The sequence below is a fragment of the Talpa europaea genome (assembly GCF_964194135.1).
Source record: "Talpa europaea genome assembly, chromosome: 4".
Taxonomy (NCBI): Eukaryota; Metazoa; Chordata; class Mammalia; order Eulipotyphla; family Talpidae; genus Talpa; species Talpa europaea.
Window position 1 is genome coordinate 141,876,217 of NC_140070.1, and position 16,628 is coordinate 141,892,844.

A 16,628-nucleotide genomic window follows, 5' to 3' on the forward strand; every position below is an offset into this window, starting at 1 on the left:
TCAGGACACCAGCAGGTGTCCAAAGCATTGCTTGGAGGTGAAGGAAACGTTCCCTCCTCACAAACCAGATGATCTGAACACCCAGTAACCAGCATCATAATCTCTTCTGCTTTTATATCAAAAGAAAAAGGGCCACCTTCAAATCATCTGTGTCATGTTCATTCTTGTCCCTTAGAGACAACGACATAACAACTGAGGGCAGGTCCATTCACACCACTCTCTTCACAGATGAAAGAAAAATAAACCCTACTAGAAAGAGAACACCAACTGGAAGGTCATGGAGGTTGGACATGCGGCCTCCCCAGCCCCGCCACTGACCCATCACTGCGTGGTGTTCCTTCGGCTCCTGTCAGTAATTCTGTTGATCTCAATATGAATGAACCTCCCCTTCATATCAAGTTTGATGTTTTTATTACATGATAGGGAATTCAATTAAAAATAGAGGAGAAACCCCCACAATGCAAGGACTCACTCACTGCATAGATGTGAGCTGGGCTGTTTTTGCCAACCTTGCCCTCCGGTCCCCAGCAATTGAACTTATATCCTGCTGGCAGATAAGCAAAAATCGCATCAAAATGGGTATCCTGTGTGATGCCAGGCATGACCCACACTGGTCCCTGTCTTTTCTGAATGAAGAAGCAGCACATTTTGTCACCTGTCCTAACTCCTAGTCTTCAGTTACTCCCTGCTGACTCTTGCAAATGCAGAAGAAAGCCGTGGCTACTCTGGAAGCCTGTTTCTGACCAGAGCCTTTCTGGAGCTGGAGTATGACCCAGAGGGTCACTGCCTGGCAGGGGAGGGGCCAGAACACACCTGCAAGTCAATGCTGCTGCACACACCTGAGCGGCAGGTACGGTAGACACCCAAGGTGTCTGCTCCTGTGCCAAACAGGAAAGAAAGGCAGGCGGGGGCTGCTAAGGGAAGGCAAGTTGCCTCTCACGGTTCCCCTCAAGAGTCATTTCATAATCCGGTGTCTGACCCTTCGGGGCCCTCGGCCTTGGGCTCCGCTTCACCCTGCTCTCCTCTCCAAGTTGCGCGCAGAGAGGCCTCCCCTGGCTCCTGCTGGTCCCTGAGCTCTTTCTCCCACCCACCCCCACATTCCTTCTTTCTCTGGTGCTGGCCGCTTAATGCGTTACAGGCCGACCTAGGTTCACGGGCTCTGGAGACTTGGCGTGGCTTCCCCGGGAGGCCCCTGGCAGCCCCGCAGGGCCTGGCCGCCCGCTCCCCCGCAGCTGTGCTCACTCCCGTCCCCGTGTTTCATTAGGGTGTGCTTTGCTTCTGTGGACACAATGCTCCTGCACACATCATGCTGGAGAGAGAAAAGTGCTGTGTAGACATAACCTTTGTACCTACTGGGAAACCAAGAGATTCACGTGACTCGCTTTACTGGGCAGCGCTGGGGTCTGGGAACCTGCCTGGTGCCGACTGGGCCACTGGGGCTGCTGTGCTGGCAGCGCCCATTCATCCCCCAGCACCAGTCACAGGGGCTTTTCCAGGTGGGAGGAAACCCTATTCCATGTGCCTGATGTGTAGCTAATGTAAGGGTAGAGATATATATTGTATTATAATATATATTATAATTTCTCATGTTTTTCTGTATGTTATAATGTTTTGGTATACTAAAAAAAAAAAAATTCTGTCTGGCTCCAGTTCTTAGAGATAGCAAGGGGTGGGGGGCAGCAGGTGGGGGTGTCTCAGACATGCACCCCAGCCAATCCCTAGCCATAATCCCTCTGCCCACCCTTACCCCTCAGGAGACAGTATTCCTCTGCTGGATCATCACAGCCAGGGCCAGCTCCAGAGGCTAAATTATTCAAGGTAGCTGATCTAAAATGCCCACCCCGCCCTGCCCTGTCTTTCCAGAGGAATCCCCAGCAACGGCCATGGTCTGGACACTGCTCTGCTCCTGTTCTCACCTCGGCCAATCACCCTGTCCCACCTGGTGGCCCTGTCTCAGCATGTTTGCGTCCTGACCCTGGGGCCTGTGGGCATCATAAACTTTGGGTATTTTTCCTGAGTCTCTTCTCTGTCTCCTATTGTGTTTGCACCTGACCGAACACTTCCTAAAAGAATAAAATCTTCTTACGAGTATATAAACACACGCGCACATAAAATGTATATAAAAACCAAAGGTGCTTCTAAACTGAAAGCGAGACTCTAGCATGGGCATCTTCCTGCTGCTTCCACAATTTTCAAATGAATCCAAGTGCTGCTGCTTTGATTTTGAAGGTTCCCAAATCAGACCACCCCTAGTTTTTCAGAGCTGATCCCCTCAGGACACCCCTGCTATGGCACAGAGAACTTTTTTTTTTTTTTCCAAGCTAAGAGAAATAAAATACTTGACGCTCACCTTAGTCCCTGACCCCTCTGGAACCCAAGAATAGATCATCTTGCCCTAAACTTCTGCCCATTTCTTAACTTGGAGAAGCAATTGCTGCTCCCCCTTTTTATGTCCTAGAAGAGTATAGTTTTGGGGGTCTGATCCAGTTGTAGATTTATCAGTGAACATGTTCAAAGAATCCCATCTTCACTCTCAAAGAATGAGGTCACCTCCTTTCTATCATGTGAAGTCCCTCTGTTCCTTCCTGGTACCCCAAGTCCTTCCTGATACCCCAAGTCCCTAAACATAGGATAAATATTCCCCATCCTCTCCACGACCATTTAGAATTCACAACCAAACACATTCTCCACACATCTGTTAGTCAATCAGTATTTCCTTTGCTAACCTGTCTAATGCTATTTGGATTGCTGGTCCATCTGGGGAAGAACCCGGGGTCCAGGACGACTCCCTTGGCCCTAACAACTCCCTCCCTCACATCCTGTGAGGAGACTCTTACAGGGTAACTTGTAACGCAGCCCTTCACCACATCTCCTGACTGGTTCCCTCACTGCCTGTGATGTGACCCTGATGTCACCTCCTCAGAGGAGCCTGCTGTGTGACAGTAGGTGACTCCTCGACATAGGCTCACAGAATTCCTCAGTTGACCCATATCTGTCCAGATTCTAAAGGAAGGTTCCTGTAGACAACACGGCCCAGCCAGGCTACACTGGACATTGTAATAACTGAATATTTTATGCATGTCCAGAACCCTTTGCCTTTAAACACTGGCTCAGATTTTTTGGTTTAGTTTGGTTTTTCAGGAAAAAAAAAAAGTAATTAATGGGGACTGTTTTTCCCCAGGGAAGCCCAGAAAAGCCACTGTATATTCTGTGAAGAACATAAATATTTCTTAGTCATGAACCAGAGACTTTCAAAGTAATTCTCAGGAATTCTGAGCTTTGACCTTCCTATTCCCATGGTGAATTGCGAGCCTCAGAGGCTGCTGCACACACAGCTCCCACACATGACCATCCTAGTAGGATGCATTTCATTCTCAAACTCCACTTTTCCCCCACTCAGTAGCAAGCCAGGAATTGGGGGAGAATGAGAAGGCACCTTACGGGCTCCTTGCACCTGAGACATCCTTCTAAGCTAGAACCTAATTTAGTCCCACTTTGCTCTGGGACCTAGAATGGAAGTTCTATCGCTATTTGGAACCTGGAAGCTACACTGAAGTCACCCCTGCAGCTTTGCCCACAGTCTTATTGCTCTATAAATGGTTTAGAGGGTACAGGTGGTCCTCAGAGTATGTGATGTGTGTTCAGAGCAGCCCCGGCCTCTATCAGGTAGGGTTAAAATGCAGGGACCTCCAGACAGCTGTGTGTCAGCAGAGCAAAGGGCCAGGCTTGAGGTGTCTCCTCTAGATGAAAAGATTCTTTGCACAGGGTAGATTGCAAGCCACTCCCTGACAGGTTTTCTGATTCACAGACACAGAATTCTCAGAAATATCAAGGTCGAGGATATGGAGAAAAAGGAAGTCCCGTATGCTCTTGGTGGGAATGCGGAGTGGTGTAGCCCTTGTGGACAACAGTATGGAAGTTTCTCAAAATATTAAAAATAGACCATAAGACCCAGTAATTCCACTCCTTGGTATCTGCTGAATACTACAAAATCACTGACTGAAAGGGAAATATGCACTTCTCTGTTCATCTCAGCACTGTGTGCAACAGCCAAGCGATGGAAACAAGCAAAGTGCCCTGCAACAGATGTGTGGATAAATACATATGCAATGAAATACTCCCCACCTATAAAAAAAAAAAATTTAACTCTTGCCATTTGCACCAACATAGACGAAACCAGAGTGAATTAGTAAAGTAAATCAGAAAGAGAAAGCTAAATGCCAAATGTCTTCTCTCATGTATGGCATATAAAGAAACAAAGCAGAGAAACAAATCAAAAGTAAACAAGCTCTAGAAGTCTGACTGCAGAATTGAGGCTGCCAGAGGGCATGACAGGGTGGGGAGCAAGAAGGAAAGGGGCCCAATGGACTGTTACCTGTGGGCCCTGAAACTCTCTCTGGGTGGATAGTGTCACACACCCCGAAGGTGTCCAGGAATTGGACTGCAGTGGAGGGTCATGGGTGTGATATGATCACCGACATCTGAAATTCTACCCTTAAATCGTGGACAGTGTTGTAGAACAATGCTACCTCAAAAAATAATGTGATTTTTAAAACAATAAGGTCTATTAAAATTTTTAAAAGAACTGGATGCTGAAGTCATGTAGGGAAGGGTATTTATCAGGGTGATAAGGCATGAATTTGATTTGATACTCTTGGACTGACTGAGGCAGGAGCAGCTGTTGTCAATGTAGATGCCCTAGTCCTTGTCTGCAGCACACAGTTGCCCGGTCTAGACAAGGAACAATACTTAATGCCACTGCACCCTCCTTGCATTTGAACGTGTCTATCTCAGTAACACCCGCAATAACGACTTCTCTACCACTCCTCTCTTTTGACTTAGAGAAGTAACCAAGGAGTGTTTTGGGTTTCTGGACCTAATTTCCATTGGGGAGGGGAGGGGATTGTGAGTGCCGAGGCCTCCACATGCCCACACCCACAAGCATTTCCTGGACACCTTCGGGGTGTGTGACACTATCCACCCAGAGAGAGCTTCAGGGCCCACAGGTAACAGGCGCAGTATCCCATGGCCACCCTCCACTTCAGTCACCGCACACAAGCCCAGGCTCTTACCTGTGCTTCTGACCAACTGGCTACAGATGAGAGACCCCCGCAGTCTCCCCTTCAAGTTTTCTTAATAGAAAATACTGTGCTAATAGAACACACAGTACCCAGGAAACCCACTTAGTCATTACAGCACTTATTTACTATAGTATTGAGGAGAAAATCCTTAACTGCTTAATACGCTGACATGAACTTTCCTTTTATTTCCTGTGGCTCCTCAGCTGCCCATGTGAACAGAATTGAGAGACTCTGCAACCCTAGTAAATTACTAGAAATATACTAGTCCTTTAACCCTTAAAAAAAATTATTCCTTCTTTCCCTTGGTCTCCTCTAGCTGTGTAGCGGGCACAAGTAAGGCTCAATATATAGAAAATAAATTAACAAACATATTTACCCACAGAAAATAAATTTTTGATTGAGGAGCAAAAATCTGCTTCTCCAAAAGTGTCTTTGACAAAAGGTTGCTTTTACTGGAGGGTCTCTAAAGGCTGACTGGAGCTTGCTTTTGAACAAGATATTTACTCTTTCAATGGAGAAGACAGAACCTAATCTCCATAGCTTTGTCTGCTGTGATTTCTCTAGGTATCTCCTAACCTATCTACCCTTTCTCTCCTACCCAAACTCCTTCTATCTTCAGTAGCCAAACTATTTAAGATGGTATCTGAAGCCACATGAATGAGTTACTCAGTAACACTGGGAGGTATACATGTTATTAAACTTCTTTTCAACTTTTTCTTATAAATATGTCCGATGCTTGTTTAATTATTTGCTAGTCTAGAAGGATCCAGAGGGACAATTTCTTTTGTGCCCCAGCAATTTCCTCTGCATCTCAATTGCTGTTAACTGCTCTGGAGCCAACACTCAGTAAGATGAGCTAATAATTACCTACATCCCTCCTGCTCTAGTTCATTGCCCTTAAGAACATAAAAGGGAAGCTGGAAAACCCCAAATCTTTCCACTGGAGCTTACTATACCTTGTAAGCACCACATAACTAAATGGAATCTCAGAAGCCCATACACTAATTTTTTTAAAATGCTGCTGAGTCACGTTCCTTCTTTCTTGAGGTATTACTGACTTTACCATATGTAAGTTTAAGCATAACAGCATGATGATTTAAGCATGCATATACTGTGAAATGCTAATCAAAATAATCATTGTGATCTCTCATCTAATCACCATGTTTACAATTAACAGATACTTACTATAACAATTTCAGATATTTAATACAGACATCATTTAAACACAGCATGAATACAGGTGTATAGCTTTGGGACCCCTTGAGTATATTAGGGGAGGAAGCATTTGGGGAAGAGAAAGTGAAAGAGAGATGGTTGAGATCATAAAGTCTTATCCTGATGAGACAAAAACGTTTCCTACAAATCAGGATGCCAAGTCAGTTTCTATAGGTTCTGCATTTCACAACTTCTAAAACATGCAGGTGGTTAAAATGGACTTTTTTCTTTCTTAAGCAACATCTCTATGGTGTCTGTTTCATGTTAGGACCAGGGTCTGCTTCTCTGGGTCAGGATCATTATCACCCAGAAGTTCCTGGCACTTTTTCCCAAAAGCACTACAGGAAGGTCAGGTTCCCTGAAAGTTTAGAAGATTCTAGAATGCAAGATAATCTTTGCTGATCAAGTCTCCTTAAAAGCTGTTTTATAATGTTCATTCCTAGAATTCAGAGGAAAAACCTGAAATTCTAAGTTCATGTAGAAAAAATGTCCACAGCCGTGTATCCTTTCCAATATTCTGTGACCCTCCTGTGGGAATTCCAGCAATGTTAAATATTTTGCTTACATTTCTAAATTAAGGTATCAAAGAACAACCCGAATACAACAGTTTTCCTAGTGAATCACCTCCATACCTACACATTTCAAATTACTTATTTAATGCAAATCAAGGTTCATTCCCTTTAAGTGTCTGTAACACCTACAGAGAAAGGCACACCACTGAACTCTAACACCGTGTATTCACGCCAGGAAAAACCTGAATTGAAAATGAAGAACGCAAGTGAAAGAAATGAAATGCAACCTAAGACATTTGTTTTTGTATTGTTCCCTTAAAACAATTCCTTTCCAGAAATGTTTGGAAATTCAATAACTTTATTAATGACTGCATCTGTTTATGAACGGGTCTGCCAGGAGGCCCCGCTCTGAAAATGCTCGGGCACAGGCAGATTCTGTTCCCCTCAGTTCCTCTCAGAGCAGGGGGCCAGTAATCGAAAGTGTCTGGTGTGTGAGCAATTCAGAAACCTCCTCTGTGTAGAAGCAAGCAAGGTGGAGGTGCTGGGGGACTGAGGAGCAGAGGGTGGCCTCGCATTTCCAGACAGGGCCCTTTTCAGTTTTCATTTCTGAAATGAAAAGCATTTCCCAAGCTCTTTGAGGAAGTTGAGCTGGCGGACGAGTTAAGGGACATGTGACACGCACCCAAGTTCTCCGTCTTAGTCACCCCGGCAGCATCTGGGGTGTCGCCTCACTGGCCTGTCCTACACACATCCTTCCCCAGGCACCGGCCCTACTGGCTGCTTTCTGGAAGGGAAGTGCCCCCTCAGCCTGTCCTGCCCAGGAAGCCGGCAGCAGGCCTGCCACGCCATCCTGTAGGGCTGAGCAGACATCCCCCTTGGGTTTGCGTGCCTGTCACCCAGACAGTTCACTATACTTTAGGTGCCTAAAAATAAAATTTAAATTCATTACTTTTTTTTTTTGGTTTTTAAAAAATGTACTCCTTCAGACAGGAAATCAATGTTATTTAAAAAAAAAAAAAAAGCAGAACTTTAGAATAAGCCAAAGCTGCTAACTGTACCCCCAAATATAAAAAAAAATGAAAGAATATTTTAGCTAATTAGTCAGCAATGAAAGTCAAGTGTCACGGGACCAAAAGGAGTGGCTGCTGCAGAGGAGACTTGAAAGAAATGTGTGCATTTTCAGAGCAAGTGGATTCCCACCCTTTCCCCCCAAAATTGGGGAGTGACAGTAGAGAAAATGGTGTTGAGATGACAGGCAAGTTGGGGCTATTTTGTTTCAGACCTGACTGGAGAACAGCAGGCTGCAGAGTTGCCTAATCCTGGGATCACGTTTCCGACTAGGACAGCAAGAGGCAGATCCTAGTAGATAAAAGCGGGAAATGTCATGAAAAATCAAACACTTCTAAGAAAGACAGAAGGCAAGAGGCAGCTGCAGGGGACGGCAAAGGCAGCCAGTGTTGCATGAGCTGAGGCTGCAGACACACCCCAGCACGTTGGAAGGACGGAGCTGTGGGGGCCGAGCAGAGTGGAGAACTCGGTCAGCGGCCCCCGGCTCCGCACCTGCACCTGCACCTGCCCCTTCCCTCGGCGACACCCTCTTCCCACGCCCGTGACCCACCCCTGCAGCCCCCGCTGAGGCCTCATGCCCTGCCATTCCCAGACATTCTACCCGCAAGACCAAACTCAATCCTTTCTTCAACCTCACCTCCACCCTTCCGCGCCCGGCTCTGCAGGGAAGTCCAGGCGCTGGCCCAGGAAACCCTAATCCCAGATTCCACCACGGTTCACCTCGCCCTCCCAGACACTTGCAGTTCTGGCAACAGAGTCAACCGCACCATGGACATCCCAACGCTCTATGACAATTAAATGCTGGATAAAGTGACAATAAAGGGATACATTTATAATCACATACACAAGAAAGGAAGAAAGAAAAAAATAACAACAATGAAGAGGAGACTGGAAGAGCAGCTGGTGACAGAGGAAGGGTCTGTGGGAGGCAGCTAACTCTACTCCCCAGGAAACTGTCTCTACCATTAGGGTCACTCTCCAAAGAGCAAAAGACCCTTCCCGCCCACCCTCACCCCCAGGGCAAAGCCTCCAGCGAATACTCAGTTATGTTCTCCGTTTCTCCCCGAGGAGCTGCAGGCTGCTGAAACAGCAGACGTCGGAAGAAAGTTGGCTAATAAAGGAATAATGAGGCTTCACCAACTCCTCTCCACTGGAACGCGAGGGCCCTCAGAGCAGAGGCCTGCCTGCCTCATCCCCGGAGACCCCGTGTCAGGCCCCAGATGCGTATCTGGTGGACAGCAGGGTCGCGAGTGGAATGATAAGCACCGCGAAGGGCAGGATTTGTCTTTTCTCACAGCCACATGTTTTCTTTCTGTTTTGTTAACATGGGAGCGAATGCTTCCTGCGAAGAGGACACACTACCGCTGGGGACACAGGGCCTTTCGGGAGACAGCCAGGGCTCTTGGAAAAACATGATAGCGGTAAGAGGAAAAGGAAATGCATTTGTTCCGAGGGAACGAAACCTCATTCGAACATGTCTGACTGCTCAGATGGACTCTGAAAACAAATAGAGATATTTATGACCCCAGTTGTGAGGCAGACTTAGGACAGGCGGGCCGGTTTGGGTCTCCTTTTATAAATAAAGTTAAGGGCAACATACTTCTTTAAAAACATTTTGCAATCACCAAGACTCTTTGGGATTGTCTGCTGTGGGGGTGGAGGTGGGCTAGTGGCAATAATAAAAATACAGAACATGCCTTGAAAAATAACCTTCCCTTTGACAAAATATTCAAGTGTTCTCATGAAAACATTCTGGAATAAAAGACATCATTCATTATTTTAACAGCACATCCAGACTCAAGCTGCATTAGCTCTGGACCTGGAACTGAAGCAGAGGTGGAATGTTCTGGCACCATCTTGGATGCGCAGGACTCACCTGAGAGGAAGCTGTCTCTCTACATCCTTCACACAGACCCCAGGCTCACTGTGCGAGGCCAGACTCTCGGCCTTCCCTGGCATTTACCACAGAAATAATAGGGAAACAAAGCTGAGCCTTTCACAACAGGGGCACACTTTGCTCACCATTTCACAGTTCACAATCGGCTCCCATGCACACTCTGCACCCATCCTTCAGTAATCCTCCAAGTACTGTTACCCTCTGCCTCATGGACAAAGTACTGTTACACTCTGCTTCATGGACAAAGAGCTGCCCCGGCCAGGGGGGCAGCTGAAGGTCTACACCATGATGTCTGACATACCACGAGTGGCACCTTCTGAGCCACCAGCTGCCCTGGGATGACGAAGTCCATTGTACTCTCACGCAACACAGACTCCAAAAATGCCTTCAACTCACAGCCCAGATGTGAGCTTCCACCTTGTCAAACACTACCGACACAGTGAAAAGCCAACAAGCACAGGGAGGCAAAGAGGGAAATGGTGCTTTGTGGCTTTGTGGCTCAGTTTTCTCATCTGTAAAGGGAGCCACCTACAGAAGCAACACCGCAGGCTCCTGGTGAGGTTCGCACAGCCTGTGGGGTGTGGACCCACACCCGGGAGGCCATCGGCGCTCGGATCCAGACGGTGATTACAAACGAGGCCATCCTGAGGACTCCAGCAGGAAACACTTAGCAGGTGTCTCTCCTGTCACAGGATACCTGGAATCCAAAATCTAAAAGGTGGACTGATGACGTGGACAAGGTACTATCAGGTGGCCCACAGGAGTGGGCCTTAAGTCATAGCGACCTGCTCTGTTCAGGTCAGTAGCCATGACCCCTGGGGGTGAGGGGGGTTGAGAACCTTTGAAGTGGCTCAGCTGAATTGAGATGGGCTGTGAGTGTCACACACACACCACATTTTGGAGATTTAGTACAAAAAGATGTAAAGTGCCTAATAGTTTTAAATATTGATTATATATTAAAAGGTTCATATTTTTATATTCAGCTAATAAAAATTTTTAAATCTATAGTGAAAGGGAGCCTGTGCCAGAGCAACTGGTGTGTGCTGGGGACCAAGCCCATGAGACAAATGTGGAAGCGCGATTTTGCTGCTCCCTGGGGCTTCCCTCTGATGAATTAATTTAATTCATCATTTTCCAGACTTAAAATCCCACAAACACACTCCAGAAAGCTCGTAGAGCAAGTGACTATCAGGGTGCTCTTGACAACCCCCCAAAACAGACACTGTTCAAAGAGGTTTGATCACCCATAAGTGATCTTGTGAGTTGAACCCACAAACAACCTTTTAGTTGGCTGGTTTAGCTACCAAGAGCCCCAGGAAACCCTAATCCCAAATTCCACCACGGTTCACCTCGCCCTCCCAGACACTTGCAGTTCTGGCAACAGAGTTGACCGCACCATGGACATCCCAACGCTCTATGACAATTAAATGCTGGATAAAGTGATAATAAAGAGATACATTTATAATCACATACACAAGAAAGGAAGAAAGAAAAAAATTACAACAATGAAGAGGGGACTAGAAGAGCAGCTGGTGACAGAGTAAAGGGGTCTGTAGGAGGGAAACTAATTCTGACTTGAGAATTGTGCCTCCAGGGCTTAGGAATCAGGTTTTTAGTTCTCCACGCATGGTGGAAAGTTGATACTGAGACATTTGCGTGAAGGCAGTATTTCCAAATGACCCCACCCCAGGCCTCCCCTACGGGCTGGTCAAGATTGCAGGAAGATGATCCGTGCTCAGTGAACCCCATGGGGGAATGCACCCTGTGAACAAGGGAAGTCCAGAGCCAACCTCATGCCTGCGTTGAGAGAGCGAGACCCCGCGGTGGGGCGCACATCCTCAGAATACGACTCTCACGAGAAGCTCGCCCAGCCTGGTGACAAGCTGAGGTGTCCGATGTGAGCAAATACAAAATTACTCCGGAGGGACCTTCCTCTGCCCAGGACACAAAGGATGCAATTCTCACTGGAAACTGAAAAGGGCCCTGTCTGGAAATGCAAGGCCACCTCTGCATCCTCAGTCCCCCAGCACCTCCACCTTGCTTGCTTCTACACAGAGGAGGTTTCTGAATTGCTCACACACCAGACACTTTTGATTACCGGCCCCCTGCTCTGAGAGGAACTGAGGGGAACAGAATCTGCCTGTGCCCGAGCATTTTCAGAGCGGGGCCTCCTGGCAGACCCGTTCATAAACAGATGCAGTCATTAATAAAGTTATTGAATTTCTAAACATTTCTGGAAAGGAATTGTTTTAAGGGAACAATACAAAAACAAATGTCTTAGGTTGCATTTCATTTCTTTCACTTGCGCTCTTCATTTTCAATTCAGGTTTTTCCTGGCGTGAATACACGGTGTTAGAGTTCAGTGGTGTGCCTTTCTCTGTAGGTGTTACAGACACTTAAAGGGAATGAACCTTGATTTGCATTAAATAAGTAATTTGAAATGTGTAGGTATGGAGGTGATTCACTAGGAAAACTGTTGTATTCGGGTTGTTCTTTGATACCTTAATTTAGAAATGTAAGCAAAATATTTAACATTGCTGGAATTCCCACAGGAGGGTCACAGAATATTGGAAAGAATACAGGGCTGTGGACATTTTTTCTACATGAACTTAGAATTTCAGGTTTTTCCTCTGAATTCTAGGAATGAACATAATAAAACAGCTCTTAAGGAGACTTGATCAGCAAAGATTATCTTGCATTCTAGAATCTTCTAAACTTTCAGGGAACCTGACCTTCCTGTAGTGCTTTTGGGAAAAAGTGCCAAGAACTTCTGGGTGATAATGATCCTGACCCAGAGAAGCAGACCCTGGTCCTAACATGAAACCAGACACCATAGAGATGTTGCTTAAGAAACAAAAAAACGTCCATTTTAACCACCTGCATGTTTTAGAAGTTGTGAAATGCAGAACCTATAGAAACTGACTTGGCATCCTGATTTGTAGGAAACATTTTTGTCTCATCAGGATAAGACTTTTTGGTCTTAACCATCTCTCTTTCACTTTCTCTTCCCCAAATGCTTCCTCCCATAATAGAACTCACGGGGTCCCATCCTAATAATAAATAGAAGAATAAATGAACAGGAATGTTTGACACCTAAAAATATGAGAAAGATATTTGAAAAGAAGTACAAGGTTATTAAGATTTATTTTAAAGATTGGAAAGATTTAACCCTAATAGGTAAAAACAAAGTTCCGTGGAACCTCAAAAATGCAAATTTTAATGATGACCAAGTAAAACTTCCAGTAATAAAAAAATAAGACAATCAAAACTCAGTGGATGGGTTAGTGAGCAAATTAAACACTGAAGGAGACATCAGTGAGCTGAAAGTCGATGCTAGGAGATCAGGTTGCGTGAATCTCAGCGAGACAGGCGGGGCAGTGAGGACAGCTGCGTGAAACTTGCAGGAACCCAGACAGAGCAAAGGCGTGGAGGGACAGCCGTCCCAGCCAGTGGCTGAGGGAGTTTCTAAGACACAGGCCTGATGCGTCCCCTCCCACTGCCCCGTGGCCGTGGCACTGACGCTGCTCCCCCAGAATGCAGAGCCTGTGTCCCCTCCCTTTGAAGCTGAGGAACCTCATGTCTCTTCCCTGTGGTGTGCTTGGAAGTGATACCACGTCCCTTCCTGAAGGTCTAACCAGCGTCACGCACTTCTGCTTCGGCCCTGTGTGAGCGCTGCTCCTGGATCAGAAAAGCCAGACCCCTGGGGGAGACTGTGAGATCCCAGTCACCCATGGGCGCGCCGGATACGGGAGTGGATGGGCCACAGGAGACCCCAGGTCACATCCCCTCAGAGAGCCCAGTCAGCCCAGGGGACCATGAGACAATGATGGAGTCACAGGACTGATTCCAGCTGCTCAGCTTCGGTGATTCATTATGTGATAACACATGACTGGCGCCTTATTCAAAATAGAATTTAAAAAAGACATAACTCACTTCGAACTCCAGCGAAGGATGCCCGGAGGCGGAGAGCCAGGCAGACAACAAGCACACACGAAGATGCCCATCCTTATTCACATGCCGTGGATGCAGATTGAGACAACGATGTAAGGGCATTTTGCACCCTCCGCAGCAGCGAGGAGCGGGGCTCGGGGGCAGGCTGCTCAGCACCTAGTCCAGCTTGGTGGATTTGCACTGACACACTGCGTGAACTGACACGCACAACTGCAGTAGTATAAAGTGTGTGGGCCGCCACCTCCCGGTCTGCAAAATGGGCCTTTGCCTGGGACTGTCGTGGAAAGTGAGTGAGCTCGTTCTCTGAGCGCTGAGCACAGCGCCCGCCCGAGGACGCGGGGACAGTGGCGGAGACCACGCGAAGGGAGATGGTGTCTCGGGCAGTGCCAGTTAACCTGGTGTCGCCAGGACTTCTGGGGGTGGTCAGTCCCCCCACCTCGCCTGCTGTGCAGGTCAGCACACTCCGCTGGCCACCTGCCCTGGCGGGGCACAGAGACGCCACTCCAGACACAGCCAGCGTTTCCAGGTGGCATCTGCTCCTGATTGCAAATGCCAGATGCACCTGGAAGTGCTGAGAATGACCCTGAGGTGGCCGGGGGGCTCCAGCTTTGGGAACACCATTCCATTCCCCTAGCCGAGGCCAGTCTAACCCACGGGATAAGGCTTGGGGACAGAACAAAACATGAAGGGGTCAGCATTTAACCAGAAAGCTGTTCTATAGGCAGGAGGAGGAGTGGGGGATAAGACGGTAGCGGGGCCCCCAAGACCCATCACAGGACGCAGAGATGGGGGGCCAGGACGAGGCAGATGGTGCAGGAGAGTGTTCCTCCCTCACAGCCTCACGCACCCCTCGGCCCTAGCCTATGTGCATGTGCACATTTCACTCACGCTGACACGGGAAGACACAAGCCGTACTTGTGGGTCACCATGGGGTGACACTGAGCAGGCCCAGCTTTAAACCTCTCCTCTACCTCAAGGGCCTCCGGGGATCTCCTGGTCAGATAACTGGTCCAGATCTGCTCTGGTGTCATCAGAAACGGGTAGGACAATCACAGCCCCTTGGGCTCAGTTTCCTTATTATATGAAAAATCAAGAAAAGAAGGAAGAGGAAGGAGAGGAGAGGGCAGGAGGGGAGATCAAACCAAATCTCAAAGCATTTGGGGTACAGCTGAGAAAGAACTGAACTAGCTGTCTCACGTCTAGAGCCCGCAGCCCCGCCATGCCACCTCAGTGCCAAGACTGCTTGGGCAAGAGGCAGAATTGTAATGAATCAGCAGCTATATCTGTACATTGGGACTCATCTTATCTCCTCTCTGGGCTGTTTTGTGACTCAAATGGCATAAATTTTGTTAAAACGCCTTACAAACTCCAAGCTCAGGGGTAAGATTTACTCTTCCACTTATGAGAACCCTGGGATCTCCGTGATTCAGTAATTCTGTGTAGCCTCGCTCAATATCAGGAATATCCACAAATCTGGAGATGATTTAATACAGCCCTAGAGCGCCATTATAAAATTTACATAGCCTATTTTTTCGTTGTTCACACAATAAATCCTAGTATTAGTCATTGGTCTTGGAAGACAAGCTATTAAAGCAATAGACTTCTTAATTAATTTAGTGCAGAGTTTATCAGTTCTGTGTACACAGCTTACTCAGAGTCAGCTCCCATGGAATAAACCTTATCTCGTGCTCTGCAGTTTCCAGAAGCAATTCTTCCTAAGTTGGAGATTTGTTATCTGCTGGCTGCTTCATAATGCATTTCCTGGAATAGGTCATGAGCAGTTGAGTCAAAGGCTTCTACAGAATTAGCTCAGTTCTGACAGAAAAGAGTGACTCTGCTACCAGGACACAGCCAAGTATCTGAATGTGCATGTCAACATTAAACCTTGACCACTCAGAAAGCGGCAGCCAACATCATAATGAAAAGAGCAATTCTTGAATGTTCTCTGTTTAACAAAGCGATAGGGCAGCAGCAATACATGCACTTTCTAAGTATAGAAAAGAAAATATTTCAAAGTCTGTCCTTCCTAGGTAGGTAATCATGTGAATTGTGCATGTTTCCTTCTAGTTCCAGTCCATATGCAAATCTCTTCTTATGTAACAGAAGGGGCCAAGATAAAACTTAATAGATTTAGAATACAACGGATTAACCTCATAGATTTACGTAATAGATGTAGAATACGAAATACATAAAAGCTTTCACCTTTTCTCACATACCATTTTACAAAGCAAAATGATAACCTGCTACTTTCTTATCACAGGGGACCTAAGGTGGGGGGACCTCACCCTACATGCTACATATAGGGTGGGGGGACCTCACACATGCTACATGCAGGGTAGGGGACCTCACATATGCTACATGTGTGAACACACCTGTGTCCCAGCCCATATTCTGTCCTGTTTGCTCTGCTTTCTTGAAGCCTCGAAGACAGAATGTTCTTTATGGACAAAGTGGAAAGAAGATCCTGAAGGGAAGCGTCTATCCCCTGGCTGGATTTGCCAGGAATAAACAAAAGACCCGTATGATGGATGCCTTCCTGGGCCTGCCCCACATCACCTCCTCGCACCCCGGCCAACCTCTCCCTCCTCCCGTGCTCCTCAGATGATCTCATCTCCCTCTGTACCAAAAACTAAAGGGAGTTTGCTTTTTCCTTGCTTCTAAACTGATTTTCTCCTCTGCCCCCTCCCTCTCTCCCTCCAGAAGACACATCATTTTGGAGATAACCCTTTCGTCTCAGCTCTTGATTTTACTTCTCTGAGCATCTCTGGGTCTTTTCCCTACAATTATTCTTTCTTGGCCTGCGTTTGCCCTCCATGCCTGATGCTCCTATGGGCCTTGTCTTCAACTTACAAAGTCTGTTGAGCTTCCCCGTACTGCATGGATATTTAAGATGCATTACATGTG